Here is a 20,776-nt window from a genome sequence, read left to right as displayed (position 1 = left end):
CGTGAACCCGAGCAGGAAAACCCGCTCTGACCGCCGAAAGCCGACTTGAAAACTGGAACCCCGTCCGGAAAGCCGACTTTGAAACCCAAAGCTTGCCGCCCAACTCGAAATGGGAAACCGAAAGCCGTCTCAAAACGAAGCTTTTAAACTTGACCTCTTTACCAGGTTACGGAAGTCAAGTGCTGTGAAAACAAGTGAGAGGGCGGCGCCGGGCGGACGACGATCATCGCGTCCCCTGCGGGGCCGAGTGTCAGCCTGCAAGAGGGAGGGGGCGCTATTGGAAGTCTTCAACATGCTAATGAGGACACTTGAGTGATGGCGAGCGACGGGAGGCCGCCGACTCAAAGTCACTTTAGCCTCCGCCAGGAAAAAATACAAATCGACGTCTACGCTGGGATTTTTTTTTCTTCCCTTCTTTAAACTCTTACTTGTAATGCTCGTGTGATGTTGAAAGATTTCACGGAGGCAGCGAGTCAAACGCTTCCACTTAAGAGGAGGGAAAGACGATGCTTGTTAAGACATTTTCTTTCATATAAGCGCGCGGCTCTCGGGGAGGGGGGGGGGGGGGGGGGCGGGGGGCGCTTTGATTCGTCGCCGGCTTTGTAGCGGGCGCGGGAAGCCGCAGCCGAGCATCCAACAGGTGGGAAGGAAGCCTCGCCGCCTTCCTCGCCGATTCCTTCTCTCGCCGTCACGCTCGCATTCGGCGTTTTGCATCGCCACGGTAACTGAGGTGAAAGGTGTTAAACGGAGAGCTGCCGAACACTCCCTCGGGTTGGAACGTTCGGCGTTGGAGAAAGCAATTCCGCACGCACGCACACCGGCGCGCGAATGACGATTTCGTTTTCGTTTTTTCAAGCGCCACCCCCCCCGCGCCCCCCGCATAAATAAATAAATAAACAAACCAACAAATAAATAATCAACCCACGGCTCAAGATATCCGTGAAATTCAGACCTCCCAAAAAGCTTCAGACTTTCAGACTGAAGAGGATGGCGGCAAAGCAAAGGCGCCGCCCCCCCGACTGCGACTCCGCCCCCTTCGCCAAAAGTTTGCCGCGGCTGCGACGGCGTGACCTCACAAGGTGAGGCGGCGACCGGCCGGCACCCTTTCCGCTGGTCCTCCCCCTCCAACCCCCCCCCCCCCCCCCCCCCCGCCCCCTTGCCCGTCTCCTGCACACTCGGAATAAATTGCGGCTGTCCGGACATGAAAATGTCAAATACCTAAAATACACCGAGGCTAAATAGCATATTCATTTTTAATGCCCGCTCATCCCATGCTGCTATTCTCATATCAGGCCTGTCTGCCGACAGCTGTTGCGGCCGACGCCCGCCCCGGAATTTATCATCCGTCTGGTTGGAGGGCCGGCGGAGTGGGAGGGGAGGGGGGTGCCGTGGGGTGGGGGGGGGGGGGGGGTTCACGCACTGTAAAATTAGCCTCCGAAAAGCAACATCGGACAACATTCAGGCCAAATCAGACAGAAGAACTAAGTCCGACCCCGGCTTGAAAGCCTACCTTGAAATCCTCAAGCCTTGCTTGAAGGCCGCCGCTCGGCTTTGAACCCTCATTTCAATCCCGAACACGAGCTGGAAATCGTCATTCGACAGATGATCTTGTTCTCCCAATCCTGATCTGAAAGCCTGACCCTCGCAGGAAATCTTTGTTTGAAAGCCTCCCACATCAGGAACTTCCTGCGAAGGCCAAATTTGAAGCCGTTGCCAGTTTCTCCTGTGTGAAACCCTAAACCGGTCATGAAATCTGACTTGGAAAGCTGAATGGCGACCCCTTGCCTTGAATTGCAAGTCATAACTCTTCTTGAAAGCCCCGATGTCAAATCGGAACCATCATGCCATTGAACGGCGGAAACCCTTCCTCAAAAATCCAACCTTGAAACCCCGATGCCGAATTCGAACCTCTGCTGTTTTCAACCCTCCTTGGAGAAGCGCGAGCCTCGTGCGAAAGCCGAACCCAGGCTCGAAACCCCGATTCCGAACCCTCGACCCGTGAGGTGCCCGACTGCAATCCTAAACCAGATTTGAAACCTTGACGTCTTCTTGAAACACGAACTTTTAAAGCCGGACCCTGGATCCGTAACTTCGCTTTGAAACACCCAAACCCTCGTTTGAAACGTTTGCCGGAAATGCTAACGGGGTCTTCAAACCTGAGCGCTCTTTCCAATCCCTACTTTTAAAACCTGAACCTTGTTTGCCATCCAAAGGCTCGAGACTCCCATTGGAAAATTTCAGATTCTTTGAAAGCCGGCTTTAAAACCACGACTCCGAATTTGCGACGCAGACGCTAACCCGGGCTCAAAAGCTGAATTCGAAACCTGAATCTTGACACCTTGACGTGAAGGCGCGCGAAGCGAGGAGCAACATGTACAAGATACTTCCGACCTATTTCTTGCCGGTTTCCGTTTGACTTTCGGAATTTTCAAGCACCTGCGCCTTTGATATACGATTCAATTAGTTTAATGCCAAACATAAATTGCGCAAAAATCTTGCGCCCCAACGTGCCCGCGCGCACACACAGACAAAGACGCGCACACACACACACACACACACATACACACAAGCGCGCGCGACGGTGACATTGACGGTGGAGGTAGTGACATTGGCGCGTGGAGGCGGCACGGCGGAATGCCACCCGAGTGTGTTTTTAGGTGGCATGTGGCGGGTGATTACAGCAGATTATCACAATCCAGATTGTTACAAATCGAGTATGTGTGCGAGTGCGCGTGCGCGTGCGCGCTCTTAAAGACACGACGCCTTTGGGGATAAGTCGAACTGGCGAGTGAGTGATGAACAGTTGGTGTGCGTGCGAGATGTTCTTTCTCATGGCACGGCCAGGACCATCGAGTTTCGGGACAGGCTGAAGGCAAAACATTTCAACGGCGAGTGTTTGGACAGACATCCGGTCATTTACTTGACTACATACTCGGGTAGAATCCCCCCCCCCCCCAAAAAAAATAAATTTAGAAATCAAGCGCGACAGAAAATGTAATGAAATGAAAAGTAAGAATATAAAAATGAAGGTAAAAATAAAAACATTGAGAAAGGTGAAATTCTAATAATGTAATATCATGGTTGACACATTTGAAATCGTAAGTCAAAAAAAAAAGACCCTAAATTTGGATATTAAAAAAAAAAAAAAAAGTAAAATATTCTTGGGAGATTTGTTTGATGTCAAAGCCGATTCCAAATTATCATGAAAAAATTCAACGAGTGAGTTGAAGTATAATAAAATAAATTGCAACTGAAAACATCGTGCGTTGACACTCGATGTCAATGTGTTTTAAAAAAAACAAAACAATCCTAAACATTCTCAAATATCGACTTGAACTGAATTTGAGGTTGTTGTTGCCTGACGCAGGCTCCGCCGCGTAGCACGTCTGGCGAAACCACAGCGCAGCTTTGCTTACCTTAGCACACCAACAGCATACTGGAGTGAACCTCGGTGTTGGATTGAGCCGCCTGTGGCCGGCACTGCTGGCGGGAACGCCACCTGAAAGGGAGGGCAGAGGCCGCCGTGAGCGCAAGAAACTGGGGGGGGGGGGGGGGCTTCAAGTGCCCTGCCGCCGTCTCATTTGAAAACAATAAAGAAGATGCATCCATAGTGTGTACAGTTGCGCCGTTGCGGGTGTGCGCGGGTGTGTGTTTTGTAGATTTCTATCATGTCCACCATTTTCCCTTGATTGAAAATTGACTGGTAAATCTAAAATCCATTTGAGTCCATTGACACAAACCTTGTAGTAGTCATCGCATTTCAGGGCAGAAGAATGACATGTAGCGTATTTTTATTGCTGTCAAATGTCAAAATGGGTCAAATTTGACCCCCGGGGGTACGGATGAAATCAAACCGTGCGCCCGGAGGCGCGTTTTGGAAATCCATCCCTTCCCAGCGGGACAAAGGCGAGGCCACCGCGCCGAAGCTAAATACCGCACGCCACTCGGGGCATCTTTCGTTTTACGCGCGCTCGATAGCGCCTTCTATTTATCGGCGCGCAAGCATCGGCTGCCGCCTCTGACGAGCCGCACTTCATCGCCGCGCTCCTTCTCGTCGCCCTCATCCTATTCCTCCGTGCCGCCTCCTACACCTGGATGGAGGATATCTTACCATGAACCCCCCCCCCCCCCCTGCCAACCCCTCCCTCACATTTACAGTTGTCTTCATCCTGGTGCAATGTAAGTTTAGGATGGGGAAACTTACAAGAACAAAGAAGAGCTGAGGAGCCAGGTCGATCGGCTTCCTCAGTACGGGCTGAAATTTGGCAGGCGTGTCCTTCGCAACCGGACCCACCAAAAAAGTCTCGAGAATCCGTTCCCGAAAAGACACAAAGTCTGCAATTTCGACGTGCAAAAAAAAAGTTTGAAGAATCCTTGACGGAAGAGACGCAGGAAGTGCATCCTTTTGCCTCTCGGCAGCCATTTTAGAATCATTTTGTCCGAATGCCACCAAACTCGAAGCTCGTTTCCTAAGCGGACAGCCAAGAAGCCTATTACAGTAACCCAGTAGCCCAGTTTGACGTGGCAAACGTGAAACTCGGTAGACAAAGCAAGGCGAGACGTTTGGGAGCGGCCCATTCAATTTGGCCAGCAGCGGCCGGGTCGCGGGCCGACAACCGTTTCGTCGCTGAGCAAAATAACCGCATCCCTCAGATGAGATTCGGCTGGTTTGGAACGTTTTCAGGGTGAAGATTTGAAGGCGGCGTGGCATTTACGGCCTCGTTTCTTCCAACGGTTGGCGAGTCCTCGAAAGCAAAACAACGGCGAACCAATTCGGCAGTCTCCTCTGCTGCCGGAATGTGTTTGAAATAAGCCAAACGCGCCAGCGTAGGAGGCGTTTAGGGGTTAAAATGACTGTCTGTCTAATCATCTGCACAACAATATTTGCTGTGAGGCATTCTAAATAGATTATCGCTGGTCCATCTGTGTCATCATTGATTTATAAGGCATTAAGCTGCTCGGGGAGGAGAGCGGGCGCCGCTTTTTAAAGGGGCTCCTCGCCGCCGGGTTGGGAAGGGGCGGGCGGGGGGGGGGGGGGGACTCACCTCCCCTTTAAAACAGGAAGGAAGTGGAAATAGGACGAGAAAAAGGAGATTCCAAAATGTTCGGCATCTCTTTTTGTTTGGCGATACAAAAGAGGCTGGGAGGAGGGGAGCAAGTACAGGAGGAGGAGGAAACGCACACACACGCACGCACAGGAAGAGGGGGGGGGGGGAAACAAGGGCCATGATTAACATATGAATGCTATATGCAAATGGCGGGGAGAGAGCAGATGTCGGTGCATTTAATTGACCTATATGTGAATTGGATCCAAAGCTTTCAGTGTGCTTTCTGGGGCCCGCCGAGTGCAGTTTGGACGCTTTGGCGTTGGAGCGGCGCGCCGCGCGCCAGCACGCCGCTGCCGCTGCCGCCATTTTTGACACCACACCGCCAGTGAAATCACATCAGCATCGCAGCTAACTATTTCTGTGTTGTCAAGTAACAAGCAAAATATGAGAAATTCAAAAAAATAAAAAAAAAGGTCAATCACAAGTGGATATTCTTTCAAATTTAAACGAAGGTAAAAATGCCTCAAATTTGTCTAGAATGGATCGAGTCATAAGCGCAGATGCTAATGAGGGGGGAAAACAAACGTGGTCACAAATTGACTGAAAGTTGCACAAAATGATAATTGAGAAACTTTGTCCCCGAAAAATAACTGAGTGAAAATAGCCAACATTTGTAAAAAAAAAAGGGATCAAAACTGACTGACTGAAAAATGTAAATGAAGAAAAAAAAATCTTGTCCAAAAAAATGAAAAATCCGAGTCCATTTTGATCATAAAATCTGTGAAAATGGGTCCAACTTTTCACTGCTTTCCTAAAAAATAGAAACGCTCAACGTCATCATGAGGCGTCGTCCGATTGTGGAGGAAGCGACCGAGTGAAGGTGACACGGCTGTCGTTAAAAACACAGACGTTATTTTCACATCTCTTTCTCCTCGCCTCTATTCCCCCCACCCCCAACACACACACACACACACACACACTCGATTCTTGGCAATGTCATTAAATCGTATTAAATTGCCTTTTGTCCGGGGGGCAAGGACCACCCGATATATGATAATACACGGAGGCCTCGGTGTAGCAGCCGCTGAGCTGAGACCGGGCGCGCGTGCGCGAGTTCAAGAAGCCAGGGAAGGGCGGCGGCACAGAGAGGCGCAAGCGGCTCCCTAACAAGTGGAATACACGCAAAGAGAAACCGAGCTCATAAATTACAAGTCTTCGCGCCGGCTGCCGAGCTGATATTTCCTGCGCGCTGCAAACGACTTCGATATTCTGCCGAGTCAGGAGACCAAATGGTTAGAAAAAAACAAAACAAAAAAATTTGAAATCATCAATTAAAAAAATGGTTAAAACCTGATTGAAAGTGGTGAGATATGAGCGCAGAAAAAAGATTAACGTAATTGAGCAAAAACAAATGAGTACGTGGTCATAAAGGCAGTGTGAAAAATGCAAAAAAAGCGAATCAAAATGAGTGACAATTTTTTGAAAAAGCCTTTTCACTGATTCCATGTTTCACTGATTTGATGACAATTCTGACCAAATGAAAAAAAAAAAGAGCGATAAGGTTTAGACAAAAAGTAATTACAGAACTAAAATAAAATGTGGCCAGAACATTTATGGAATTTGTCAAAGAATGAAAAAAAAAATTCTAAACTTCAGCAATTGCAATAGAATGAGTCAAACAATTTGTAAAAAGCTAGCAAAGGTGGCGCGAGATGACATCACGAAGAGGCGCACGCGGCTCCCTAACAAGTGTGACACACACTAATAGAAACATAGCTCATAAATGACAAGCCTTCACGCCGGCTGCCGAGCTGACATTTTGTACGGGACAATTTTCATATCGGCAGCGGGCGGGGTCGGGGTGGAGGCGCTCGCCGCGGGACCGCGCCGCATCCGGCATTAGCATAAAAATTAACACTTAAATGCGGGCTTATTGTCAAGCGCAGCCTGCCGCACAACAATCAATTCCTCTTAGAAATCTGATTAGATGCCATGACGCTTATTATCCCGCTCATGTCCGCCTGCCCCCCCCCCCCCCCCCCCTCTCTGTCTCACACACACACACACACAAACACACGACCGCCATTACACGGTCACCGGCATCTCTTTACGAGCACGTCAAGAAAGACAGCTCGCCCTGATTTGCTTTGTCAAAAGTAAAACGCTGTAAAAAGCACATGAACGCGCGTCCGTTCCGTCCCGTCCCGTCACTCACGCGCCAATGATGGTCTTTGTTGCCACGGTAACAATCAGCCCTTCACAATATCGGGACCTCAGCGAATCTGGCTCAAGGACACACAACCGACCCGAACCGAGCCGCCTAAAAAAAGGCGTCGAAGCGCTGCAGTGGCATACGCGCTGTTTGGGGTACCCTGAAAGGGGCGGAGCCACAAAGAACAACCGCTCATCATGGGGGTCGAAGGCCAGACTCATTGGAGATCAAAAAAAGAGAATTGAAGGCGGGATATTTCAACAGGAAAATATTCAAGCAAAGCGAATTGAAGCCCGTCGGCTTCATGCTAACATCAAGTTGGAAATGAGAAGAACATTGATGTTTGGTTCTTTCGAAAACTTCAGACGGCACCTGGAGCAGCAACACGCTGCTCTGGTTTCCGTAGGTCCGCTCGTACTAAAGGACACGTGACTTGGTCAGAAATCAATGCTTTTATTCACAAATAACCTAGTCAGGCAACATTTGCTATCAAAATCCAGACCTTCAAATTAAAGCACACCGTTCGTTGCTCGGGACACAAGGTGGCAACAGTTTGTGTGAGACCCCCGACGAAGAAAGCCGGCGAAGGCCCAAATCATGTGTGCAAAAACCAGTTCGGATACCGGTGAGCTTTTATTTTGAAGGCCTGACTTTCGACAGGACCGTACGCCAACGTTGATCCAACTTGTCCGAATAGATTTGCTCTTGCCTTGAGTTTTTAGGGGCAGCTATTTGTACACGATACGACGCAACGAGCCGAGTGTCAGCCATTTTGAAAAAGTTGACCAATGGGCTAAAGTTTTGGCATGTAAAGTTATTTTCCACGAAATACTTTCTCTTCCTGTTTTTGGGGCGGACTCATCGCATTTGCCTCACTTGGTGTGTTGCTGTTGGCGATTGCTGAACGGAGATTGGCCCCTTCCGGAAGGGGCAAGCAGACGACAAGGTGGAGGACGACAAATCCTAGCATTGCTACGCTTGCATTTCGGGAGCTGCTGAAGCCGAGACGGCAAGTCACCAATCTCAAACCTGCACTTCCCTTCCGGGAGTTACCAAGGCGAACACGCCGGAAGCAGGCAAAGGCCGCAAGCGAGCGTTAAATGCAAAGTGCCGAGATGTTTTCCTGGCCTGTTTTTATCATCGGACGATCTCTGGAAGGCTTCCTCAAGTGGGCCGCCATCGCAAGTGCGTAAACATCAGAGTGAATCTGTGGAGGCCGCCGCCATGAAATATTTGTCAATAACGCCGGGTGGCTTACCTGAGAGCTCTTGAGATCAGATTCCAATGCTACCTCGAGATAGCGTAAGGGCTGGCGCGGGATCCGATGCTCGACGCGTTTTACGGGGCGCTCGCTCCACAGGCAAAGGACGGCGCGATAACGTGCCGGTATAGTCCCGAACGACAAAAGATGCGACACGACGCGGCTGGCGTGCCGCAAAACAGACGCGACGAGGCGACGAAGTGCCGCGTGAAGACGGGCCGTGACAAGATGGGCTGTTTTGCGGTACAACCAGCGACAATACGCAATGACAAACGATATGGATCCTTGTTTTTGCGATGCGACGCGGCAAATTGTGACACAAAACAAAGTGGAAAAATTCTGGTCGAAAGTTCGTAGAATGCGCAAAATCTAACTTAAGCGAGCTCAAAGTAAAACCAACCGATAAGAGCAAAAATGATTTCATTCATTCGATTGTAAATGTTTACAATGGTCATCGCGCGAACAAAGCTTTTCGACTGGAAAATGTAACGCCCTTAAATCATGCGCGTCGAGATATATCGACGGAAAAAAACTGAAAGTCGTCAACATGAATCACCGCGAATGAGGCCAGAGTAGATGCGCTCGAATCCCGTAGCGTAAGACGCGAGACGATACGCGTGACGGCGCGAGCGTTTGGCAGACTTTCATCACTTTCCTCGATCACTTGGAGTCACGTTCCTCCGCTTTTAGCGCATAAACAGCAGCAAGCGTCCATCTCTCTGGAGGCGCTGAGATATATTTGTCAATAACGCTCGCTCGGTGGGTGGCTTTGCCGAGACCCTCCTTGTTTACACAAAAGCACTTCATCGCATCCAGATGTTCCGATGCCGCTTCGCTGATGTATACTAACGTGTCAAAAGTCCTCGTCAAGACAGGCGACAGCTTCTTCGCCCTTGACGTGAACTTCTTCCAGGGTGGAGTGCGCCGAGCCCGCGATATTGGTCGCGGAACAAATCCCACGTGATTGCCATCGACGAGAGTCATGAACTTCTGCTGCGGCGCCACCAGGTGTTCAAACAGAGCGGGCAACAAAGTGTCTTGATGTCCTAAGTGGATAACAGCGGCCCCCGCTACGCTAACGCTATTTCAACCCCGCACAGCCTCCCCCCCCCCGTTTCCAGACGCCACCTCCATTCTTATGTTAACACGGTGAAAGCGGCGCGGGGGCCACCCAGCAGCAAGCTAACTCAAATAATCTGCGCACATACACACACACACACACAGACACACATACGCACACGCACACGCACACTCGCACGAAGGCTGAAGCCCAAGTAGACACAGCGGAGGGTGAGCGGGGTCACCAGCGTGCCTTTAAAGCATATTACTTTCAGACAAGACTTTGAAGAATAATAAACCCGGCGCTTAACGGGGGCTCTTTTCTCTCGCCGTGAAGCGGGAGCGGCGGCGAGAAAAATTGGTGAAAAGAAAACACGGCGTCTGTGTGGCCTCCTTTTTTTTTGGGCTATTATCTCCGCCCCGTTTGAACAGTGACCATCCACTATATCGCGTATTACCGCGGCTTACTCGGCTGGACTGTCCGGTGCCTTACCATCTGCGTATCGTATCGTAAACACTTCTCGTCTTACCATCTCATCATAGGTGAACATCTTTTCAGCTTGATCAAATCGTATCTCTCGATACCGCACATCGCTTGAGCCGAGCCCTTCCGCATCTCAACTTGTCGTGTCTAACCAAACCTGAGCGTCCCGTATGATCAGTGGTGGGCAAACTACGGCCCGCGGGCCAAATCCGGCCCCTTGGTCTTTTTAATCCGGCCCGCCGAAGGTTGGTACACAATTAAGGTTCGATGTCAACGAGTGCATTCATTTCATTTGGACTTGTAATGACAGGCATTTCAACGCCAGGTGGCACAGTTACTTGAAGTTGCAGAGCATAGGGAGGAAGGGGGAGACGATACGGAAGCCCGCGGTAGCGCCAAGTCAAGCAAATCCCGTTCGATACGACGGAATAATGTACTCTTAAAGTCTGAAAAAGGTGCCAAAAAATGCAAAATACTGCTTTTTAAATAAAGAAATCCAATTAATATTATGCCGAATTTAGTTCAACCTTTTGATCCGGCCCTCCATAATATTTTCTGCTTCTCATGTGGCCCTATGCAAAAAATAATTGCCCACCCCTGCGTATGATAGTATGTGAGCTAACGCTACCGTGGCGTATTGTTCCTTCTCATACGCGCATCACATCATTAGACGTCTTCCATACGTTCGTGTGTCTTACCCTTCATAGCTTTCCCTCCGCCGTGTCATTTCTTATCCTATCGCATGACCATCCGTCTATTTATCTCGAATACCCTTTTCTCTGGAATGTTTACATGCAGATTGGCTGTTGTGTTTGCTCTCCAAACAGCACATGCGAGGTGTACGCCTCAATTTTTTATTTATTTTTTGGTATTTTTTAAACATCTTTAATTCCCTCGGAATGGCTGATTGCGGCGACGGTGAAGAAAAAGGGGTCATATTTTATTCTGGTTTATTTTAACGGGCCTTAGTAATTAACGCAGCATGTCCCGTATCTGGCCGAGGGCCTGGAGTTAAACAAGTTTATTGTGAAATGTTTGCATTCTCAGCGTCGGCGGCAGCGAGGCTGAGGAGCCCACACACGGAATATTATTTCATACCGGAGGGCGGGAGGAAAAAAAGCAGGGCTGGGGAGGACTTTGAGCGCTTATTGTTTTTGATTACAATGAGAGTCTTTTTAAAATAGATCAATGAGGACGTCTGAAGGTGTTTACACAAGCCCCTGATGTTTCAGATTAAAATGTTTTTTTTTTCTTTTCTGGGTGAGGGGGGGGGGGAGGAAGATGGCTTGCAATATGGACGAGCTACACGGGCCTCGTTTGAAGGCTAATGCGTGCAGCTGCTACTCTCAGATTGTCGTGTTGTGGGATAGTGTAAATCTCTGCGGTCTTATCCAAATCGTCTCGAGAAGGAATGTCAGCACCAGTGCGAAGGCGATAGTTATGACACGACGAGATGTGAGAAATAATACAGTAGAATAAGAAAAAAGAAGACACTTTCAGAATGAGAAAACGTGATATTACATCCATCCATTTCAACCCGTCTTATCCTGAACGGGGATGAGGGGAGCGGGGTGCTGGAGCCTGTTCCGGCTGACTCTGGTTGAAAGGCAGACTACACCCTGAACCGGTCGGCAGTCGGTCGCGGGGCGCACATAGACAAACAACCGCTCACAAACACACTCACAGTCACACCGCCACCGAGTGGGAACCGATCCCAGGCTGCCCGCACGCGAGGCAGGCGAGTGTACCGCTACAGCATCGGCGGCACCCGATATCATAAAAAGATCAAATCTCTATCTACTGTATGATAGGATAGGGGACAGTACGATAAATAAGATTAGTTAATCAGGTGCCACATGACACGGTATAGTGTTTCACAAGGTACCATGAGATCATGGCAGGGTACAGTAAGTAAGCTCAGGGACGGTGAGACAAGATGCAAGATGTAACACCGCGCGATAAGGGAGACTAAGATGTCATACAGTAAGATACGGTCCTGGAAGATGAGAGAAGGTACGGTCAGGAAAAGTACAGTACGGCACAAAAAGATAAGATAAAATGTGACACAGCACGATTGGGAAAGGGACTATATAGTAGGGTATGATGAGGTAAATTATACTTCAGCAAGATAAGCCGAGATACAAAAAATGATCAATTATGATTGCGGTGTCCCATGTCATGACATGATGGGGCAGGGTTCCGCACGACAAGACAAGATGCAGGACAACGGGGGTTGTTACGAGAGGGTAGCGTAGCTCGCTATGTGTGGTGTTGTCATTATATTATATTGCACCGTGATCGAATATGATACAGCGCAGCAAAATAGGACCAAATCAAATCAAGTCCAGGACGGTACGATAAAATAAGGTAGGCTATTGGACGGAATGAGGAGATATACGGTCGCGCGCTAAGTATGGCCCAGTATGATACAACGGCATCTGAAATATCGTCTTCCATATTTTACCATGACTGTTATGGTTGGGTACAACATGATGCAAAAGGACACTAGAAGCTCAGAAACGAATGAACGAATCCACGTAAATGAAAGGTATGGTGCGACGTGGCATGGCAAAATGAGCTGAGGGGAGGATGTACCACGCTGTATCAAATGACAACCGGATGACAAGCTACTACTGTAAATGATACCATACAGTAAGTTAAGGTAAATGGTGCCACATTGTACGATAAGATCTGCATGGCTGTCTTATCTCCGTCTTTATTTTATAGCACAGACACACGCGCGCAGGCTCGCGCACACACACACACGCACGCACACACACACACACACACACACACACACACACACGCAAACACACACTCAACAAGTAGCGGCCAAGCTGCATCGATCCACTTGACTCAAAGGCCCAAATCTCAACTACCATTTGAACCTTTTCAATATTTAATCACCACACGCGCACACATTTGACTACAGATGGCACTTACTCATGTGTATGCGTGCGTGTGTGTGTGCGTGTGTGTGTGTGTATTTGTGGGTGTGCGCGTGACGGGACACAAACGACGTGTGGCGGCCATCTTGCGCCCAGACTGAAGCCCGCTTCGACCTTGAACGGCCATATTCATTACATCATTAAGTTACCTCTTCATTAACTTTTCATTGTTTATGAAGAAGAAGAAGCGGAGGAGGAGGAGGAGAAGGAGGCTGGAGGTGGGGGCGGGAGGGGGGGGGTCTTGTCCTCTTCTTTGTAGTGTGCTAGCATCCTAATGTGAAGCTCTCTATAACGCATGTCATCTTTCAATTTTTTTGGTTTCCTTCTTGAAAGTTTTTGTGCCATTGTTACCATCACGGCAATGAACCAGCCTTTAAGGCCGGATAAATACAAAAAAACAATATGATATGGCCGGCATGAAAACTGTGGTATTTTCTAACCATAATACAAAACACAAATCATGACACGAGGAACATCCGATCTGGCCGCAACACTCTCTGGTCGTTATGGTAAACGTGCCTTCAAAATAAGATCGACCGCAAATACAAAGTGCATGAAATATACGACTCACCATTGCCGCAGATGATGCAGGGTGGGCTTGGCGCGTGGGAATCTCCCGTTGAGATAAATCCGTATTTGAAGTAGGACTCCTGATACTGTCTATTAAATGTAGCCTTCTTTTTCTTGAAAGGCGTAGGCTCCTCTTCTGTCTCTTGGCTGGGCCTTTTCCCCTTTCCAAAGACGTTTGTTTTTTATTCATTTTGCTAGCGCCTGGGTTTCATTTTAGCGGTAACCTATCACGTGACCAAGAAGCCCGCCATGACCTGCGTCAAGAGTGACATACTGGGGAATCCGGTCGTTTTTCAAAATAAAACATCTTTCAGATTCCGAAATGAATAAAAGGGAAGTAATGTAAGTTACTTATTCTTTCTCTGCGGCCCGGTGCCAAATGACCGACGGACCCGGAGGTTGGGGACCCTGTGTTAAAGGACAGATAGCCGATTGCAGAGGCTAAAGTACAAGCTACCAGAGTCTACCGCACTGCTAAACACTGCTAATAACTGCTAGCTCACTGCTAACAGATTAACATGCCAAACATAGCTATGGCTAACACAATATTAATGGAGATATGTGATGTGTTCCAGCAATCAGCGTCTCGTGCTTGAACTCTTTTCTAAGAGACACTACAAAACCAGTTAATTAAACCAAGCTAACACTGACACTTGACACTGCTAACGACCAATGGACAGATAACAGATGCTGACAAATGTAAAACGCAGGCGAAAACCCTGCTAACGTGCTAACAGAGACGAAAACACTGATTTTAAAAAGCAAATCCGAAAAAAGACTTCCCAATTTTGGACCGAAAGCTAATAATCAGTCGGGGCTATGGGCGAGGCTAGAGCTAACATGAGTGGCCACCATGCTAGGAGGCACCTACCAGATGTAATAACACAACGAACAAATGCTTCCACACTGCTAACAAACACAACAGTGGTTAGAACGCTGCCACCATGCTGATAGAAGTTGCCACAATGCTCGGGGACAGATCACAGCGGCTAAAACAAGACCAACACAGGCGCCCACACTGCAAGCAAACAGAAAGCAGTTGGACCCAGTATTTTGTGTGAATAAAGATGCTGCACACCTTCAAAACAGACATAGCAGAGGCCAAAATAAAGCAAACATGACTGGAGAGGCTATACTTGCTTTTATACAACAAAGGCGACTATGCGTGAATGAATACCGAGCAAGTTTTTACTTGATCGCCTTATAGTTAATTAATAAATTTTTAGCAAGTTATTTTTATGATGTTTGCGCAGTGCTGAGGCTGAGCGGCGAAAGATCACGGAGCAATTAGTGAGCCTGACGCGTAAAGGCGGGGGAACAGAAAAAAAAAAGTCTCAAGAGGCGTTAATAAAACAACTTTAAACATGCTGAGCAGGACATTTATGCAAATGTGAAAAAAAGGAGGGGGAAAATGCAATGTGTAATCAAATTGGGGCAAGGCAGATAAAGCATCTTTTTCCTCTGTGGGTGTTCTCTCTTCTTTCGCAAGCGAGAAGGCTGCTAAGAACTCGGGAATTTGCATTTTTTTCCCCCTGCCATGCCGCTTTTCGATTTGTGAAGACAAACATGCACGCACACCAGTCATAAGTAAGTGGATGTAACAAACTTTCATTACATTTCATTTGCTTGTCAGTTTATTGGTTCATAAATTCAGGTCACTTTTTTGTCCGTTAGACTTTTTGGTTTAGCCAGTTGGACTTTTTGGAAAATATTTGAGCCTTGACAGAGGTCTACCTTGCACTGAGTGCCATTTTACTGGAAACCCGTGGAGGCTAAAACACAGCTAACATGCTCACACTAGCTACCACACCGCTTGTCCATTCACCACAGAAGCTACCACTGTGCTAACGCAGCAATAGCATTACAAAGCTAAAAGGCTAACAGATGCTGCCACATGACAAACACGGATGTCTAAAAATAACCCGGACTGCCAGTTGGCTCTTGCGGATGAACGCAGATGCCAGCCATCTTACGTTGTCGCTGTTTGCGACAACTTGGGTCCGGTATTCGCTGAAAACAATGTTATCAGAGCTTGTTTTCCTCCAGGATCTGTTGGAGTAATGAGAGCGTTGCAAAGAACGAACTGCACTGGCTGCGTCGACCATTCTGAGTATATTATCTCGGTATCGTGACTTGTGGCTTGCGTGGGTTCGTTTTACATTGAGCAGCAACAGTTAGCTATTATCGACGAGCAAATTGAATCGAGTGGCAGAATTTTTCGTCCTGACGGCCTTTGCTTTCATTTCATTGTTCATAGTCCTGACCGAATGATGCAGGCGAGTCTGTGAGTAGCACTCGGAGAAATACCTTTTCAGGGAAATTTAAAACCTCATCCTAACAGACGAAATGTGCCTTTACAGCTTCTCCCAGATTTATTGATACAGCCGTACGGCACGCATCGTGGTATTTTCACTTTGGAGAACAAAAATAACATGAAAACGCCACAGCGAAATCAGTCGGTACTCAAGTTAGGCATGCTTGGCAATTGGCAACGCAAGGTGGCCGCCGGTCTTGCTACGGCGAGTAGGCGACACGTACATGTACTGTTTCTGTGACCAAAAATGGACAGAGAATGTCGGCTACATAACGGCTAGCGTAACAGTAGTAGCTTGGACATACTGTACACAAGTGAGAGTAGCACACTGCCAACGGAGCCGAAAACACCGCTCCCACGATGCGTGTACATGAAAGGGGGCGGGGCCAGAAACAGCATCATCGATGCTGACGTAGAAGGAGATGGGTTCGGAAGTGACACCGTCAGTTTGACTGACACCTCCCCCATCGCCTTTCACACAAGGGGCGGAACCTGATTTAACATCACCATTCCGAATGACAGCTGTCAATCCGGGATAAGTATAATGACGGAGCTGTCATCGCTTGGCCCAGTGCCAAGAAACTGTCAAAATCAATTGGATGAGAAGGGCCCTTTTTTTGATCTCGCCTCCAATACGGAGGCTACCACATTGCTGATGCAGTGAATTTAAAAAGTCTGCACACTCATGTTAAAATGCCAGGTGAAACTCACATGGTACCGGGAACTCCGTTCTGACAGACTGGGCAGGCCAGAAGTACTGACGAAAGCTCACTGACGGACCAACACATTGTCGAATGCCCACCTCTGGTGTATCGCACATCAAGTAGCATTGTGTGTGTGGAACACTACACACACACACACACACACACACACACACACACACACACACATACAGCTGCACTGCCATCATGTCTGCTGCCGACAATACGTTTGGCAAAAAAAGGGGGGAGGAGACTGCGTCATCCCACTTGTGCGTGTGTGTGTGTGTGTGTGTGTGTGTGTGTGTGTGCGCAGGGAAGCGAGGGACCTGCTCGCCCCGGGGACGGTGTGTCACATAAGCTCCATCACAAGGCCGCTTTATTGGGCCCGGCATGGGTCAGACCCCGACTGTCATCTTCAAATATGGCTGCCACCTGCTCGCATTGCACACACACACACACACACACACACACGGGCGCACAAATGAATACATTCATGTGCCCATGTGCGTTCACACACACACACACACACGCACACACACACACACACACACGCACACAGTTCATCTGGTGTTTTGTGGTTAATTGCAACAAAAAGACAAAAATGTTGACTTCCCAGCAACCACAGTCGGAGCGGGGGGCTAATTTCTTGCAGGCTACTCTCATATACTGAAGTAACAAAAATGTTGGTTGAATTTACAATCAAACCGGACTCGGAGGACTTTATTTCGTGCCACCACTTGATGACGTAAAATTGCCGAAATGAAACTTTTTTTTTCAGTGTGCATGCTGACATTTTAGTGTACAAACTTTTGTTGAATTCACTGACTTTTATTTGATCAAGTGGTTGCAGGAAATAAAACAATCTGGAGGAAGACACTTTTTTTTTTAACATACACTACACATCTACTTAAAAATGTATCTGGATCTCGATGATTGTATAAACAAAATTGAGCAAGTTCAACACATCTTTCTTTTTCATTGCAGTCATGTTCTTGTATTTATTCCTTTTGAAAAAAACCATTTTGGGTTATTATATTATTTCATTTTTAATTAACTTCTAATTTAGATTTTATTCCTTTATTCCATACAATCTATCCATTATTATTTTCAAATGTTATATATATACATCAATATCTATCTATCGATCGATGATGGCTCGATAGCTCCCGGCACGACCACTCGGTGTCGGCTCATTGTTTGTTCTGTCATTGTTTGTCATGTTTCGGTCACTGTTAATTTATTAGCTTCAGCCATGGTTTTTGTTTGATACTTTGGATTCTTTTTGTTTTTAGGACTTTGTTTGTTTTGGATTGAGTTTTCTGTGTTTTTATCAATACAATTTGTCAAATCCAGCCCGCTCCTTCCTCCTGCCTGTTTTTTCGGGGTCCTCCACTGTTACCTGACATATCTATTCATGTGTTTATTTATTAAATTATTATTTTAATTTGTGCAACTCATGTAATGTTAAAATAAAACAAATGCAATCAAATTTCATTTGAATTGTAATTTTAATTTCATTTGCATTCAATTTATATTTTTATATTTTCAATTATTTTTACTATGTTATACCATTCTTACATGTATATTTGTAGCACTGTTTTCGTTATTCATTTCTTGTTTTATTATTGTAGACATGATATTTGCTGCATGTACAGCACTTTGTGCAGCGCTAACTTTAATCCCATTTCCACTTAATTTACATTTTCTTTCATTTTCCTTGAATTCTAATCATAACTTTGCATGATCTTCTTGCGCGGCATTTTGAAAATGAGGTAAAACGTGTGCGTCGATGCCACTCCGCCTTCACATTCCACATGTCTGCACCAAACACACACACACACACACACACACGGCCTGTGGCGTGCACAGCGCGCACGCCATGCACACGCACACGTGCGCACACACACACACACACACACACACACACACACACACACACACACACACACGCACACAAAAGTCTTAATATGGTGGAACATGAAAATTTCCGTGCCTTTCTAGTCTGAACCTTTGGGCCAAGTCATCGCCCACATGACGTCCTGAGAACGCTTCATCTAGTTTCTGTGCAACTCTTTTGCTCATTCACTCATTCCAAGAAAGAGCAACTACATTAAGAGCAAAGTACATCAACAACAACAACACAAAAAAAGTTTTGTCAGTCAGGTGAAAGGAGCCAGTGAGAACTTGGAGTGGGCTTACTCCATTTGGGTCAGTCCGAAGTGGCGAAATGAATGAAGAAAAGGCCCGCCTCTCAGATACAGTAAATGCTGGTCTCATTAAAGGTGAGGATCCTATTTTGACATACCGTACAGGGGGGGCAGTCTACTGTTGCGCTCAGCGTTTTGTTGGTTCATCAGTGCAACACTGGGCCGTCCCCAACCTAAAAAATGGCCCACAACTGTCGTAGTGAGATTCGGGGATTGCTAGAAGACTCAGAAAGGAGGTTTCGTGGTAGTATGGACTTGGACCACTATTTTTTGAGGGGAGGGGGGGGGGGGGGTAATCGTACGCATGATATAGACCAGAAGCCAACTGAACACTTATGTTCTAATATGTTGTTATGTGTTGACTTGAACACAATGACACTACATCCAAAATGTAAAATCTGAGCAAAACCACACTTTGTGTAAAAGCCCATTTCGAGTAAGTCACCAAGATAAATAATACCCCCCCCACCCCCCAGGTTTTATTGCAGCCATGAAACTTGAAGTCACACACCTAAAAAAAAAAAAAAAAGACCAAAAATGGAAATGTTGATCTGACCGAAAAGATCTACTGTCTCATCATCATCATCATGAAGACAATACTTATCACTATTCTTATTATTTGGACAGTAATGTTTTAATTAGCAATGCAATAAGCCTTTTTGGCACAATCATGCAGAGAAGCTTCTTTCCAGGTCCGCAAAATCTGCTCCCCCCCCCCCCGAAAACAATGCGAATGTCATGCTTAATATCCACCGAGTGACAGCATGTGTGCGAGCGTTCACACGTGCGCGCGTACGCCTTCCCCGATGGAGATAAGTCTGAGTGGTTAGGAGGGAACAGATGTCAGCTGGCGTCGGCTGCCAGCAAGAGCGAACAAAGCCAATCAACGTCGCCTTTCTGTCCAAACGCACGGCGGCCGAGGAAGACCTGAGTCCAAACGCAATTTGACGCGCACGCATGCGCTCGCCCCCCGTCGCGACCCCGGCAAAGATTGCCGAGCGACAAAATGGCGTCCGTAGTGGGATCTGCTATCAGACGTCATCGCTGACAAGCGGGCTCCAAGCCTTCGCTCGCAAAGGATTTTGATGCCATTTCCGCCAATCCTACGTTACGAACGGAAGCATCGTGTTGCCACACCAGAAAAATAAGAAGGCGCTATAATGTCATAAAGTGAACGTTGTAACATTAAGTCGGAAGTCTCAGATAACGCGCTCAGTTCTACATTTTAACGCCGTTGAGAAGGGATCGCGTTAATATTTGAAACTCACGTTCGACCTTTTGAACATAATTCTCATGCTTCGATGGGATACGTTCCCACAATTGTTACATTTTAACGTGCTAATTGTCGTGCTTTATTGGGATATGGCTCACACGATGAATTTCACGTAATTTCCGTGACAAGTTATTATGTAATAACGTGATCAGTCGTCCCATTCAAATCTGACAATGAACACATTTCAACCAAATGTACCGGAAGCTTATTAAGAGATTCCAGATTGTCTTTGATGTTGACAAAAATCTATGCTAGGTCCATTAAATGGGCTCAATTTCTTTCACTTTTACCAAAATGCACGTCTTGCGCTCTGATTGTCCTTGACGTTAACAAAAATGAATCTTTTTTTTTTTTTGACTTCATTTACAAGAATGTAAGTCAGATCCGTTGAAGAGTTTGTCTTTGATGTTGCCCGAAAAATGAAGGTGCGCGAGGTTTGTTGATGCCTCAAAATTGTCTCTCATGCTAAGAAAAAAAATGTACTTAAAGTTTTTGGCAAGTCTTCGTCGGGCTACGCTCCCCCCATGCCTTTTAAGCTTTTCAAAGCGTTCAAATATCAAATGATGTCTTTACTTGCAATTGGAATTGACTTTCCAGTGGTTTTTCAAAAGTAGGGTTCGACCTGGCGACATTGAAATTGCTGCAATGTTGTCAAATTTAGAAGTACTTGCATCTATTACAAGTCATTTTAAAGGGAAT

The 20,776-nt window shown here is 47.1% G+C and overlaps 1 protein-coding gene across 1 annotated transcript in view; it reads right to left on the bottom strand.

Annotated features, from left to right (window-relative positions):
• Positions 1-20,776, bottom strand: part of znf536 (zinc finger protein 536) — a 178,098-nt gene that overhangs the window by 101,165 nt on the left and 56,157 nt on the right. Inside the window, exon 4 of the mRNA XM_086107990.1 lies at positions 3,417-3,499. The gene's annotated coding sequence lies outside the window, so the exon portion shown is untranslated. The remainder of the gene's footprint in view (positions 1-3,416; positions 3,500-20,776) is intronic.

This window comes from Hippocampus guttulatus, chromosome 3 (genome assembly GCF_054856545.1).
Source record: "Hippocampus guttulatus isolate MCC_2025c chromosome 3, RoL_Hgut_1.0, whole genome shotgun sequence".
Classification (NCBI taxonomy): Eukaryota; Metazoa; Chordata; class Actinopteri; order Syngnathiformes; family Syngnathidae; genus Hippocampus; species Hippocampus guttulatus.
This window is presented reverse-complemented; position numbering and strand designations above follow the sequence as displayed.